Source organism: Mizuhopecten yessoensis, unplaced genomic scaffold, assembly GCF_002113885.1.
Source record: "Mizuhopecten yessoensis strain PY_sf001 unplaced genomic scaffold, ASM211388v2 scaffold8305, whole genome shotgun sequence".
Lineage (NCBI taxonomy): Eukaryota > Metazoa > Mollusca > Bivalvia > Pectinida > Pectinidae > Mizuhopecten > Mizuhopecten yessoensis.
Genome location: NW_018407481.1, coordinates 1,978 through 2,598, shown reverse-complemented (window position 1 = coordinate 2,598; position 621 = coordinate 1,978). Strand labels below are relative to the sequence as shown.

General features: G+C 36.9%; 1 protein-coding gene across 1 annotated transcript in view; it reads right to left on the bottom strand.

Moving 5' to 3' along the window:
• The window catches only part of LOC110455587 (WEB family protein At3g02930, chloroplastic-like), an 18,723-nt gene extending 18,108 nt beyond the window's left edge, over positions 1 to 615 (bottom strand). Inside the window, exon 1 of the mRNA XM_021505782.1 lies at positions 565 to 615. The gene's annotated coding sequence lies outside the window, so the exon portion shown is untranslated. The remainder of the gene's footprint in view (positions 1 to 564) is intronic.
• Positions 616 to 621: the final 6 nt, after the last annotated feature.

Here is a 621-nt window from a genome sequence, read left to right as displayed (position 1 = left end):
TCACAATCTAGTTCGTAGGTCGTCTCAAAGTGGTTCACAAATTATCCTTAGCATGATCTAGGTAGAATACCTGTATCCATCCTCAAAAAGTCAACGAAAAGTCGCAGCCAGAATTTGACCTGTAAATGTGACGACTAGGATTTGACAGGAGAGAAGCGGACATAAAGTAGGTAAATGCATGATTTACTATCTGTTTACAATACATTCTTCAGTGCCAGTCATATTTCTTTATGTTAAATGGGGTCCCAAATTGGCTTCTTGTTTTCGTTCAATTCCCTTAATATTTCAAATATTTGAGAAAGAAAAAGATCTCTTTCCACAAACAAAAAAATCATCAGTAAATTATGAAGTATACATATCACAAAACTAAGTACTGTTTTCTTTAATGATATGCTTTTCTGACCTCCAGAGTATGTCTGCACCACGTTTCCCCTTTTGGAAAAGTAAAGATACCTTTAAGAAAAATCACTGAATACTATAGAAGAACATGCATCTGATATATAACCATTATACAACCTGTGTGTATCAGTAGCTATAGATAAGAGGTTATCTCCCCTACCGTACCTGTCTGGCTGCACGACCTCCTGTCCTCCAGTCCTTGTTGCGTAGTCTGTGTTTGGA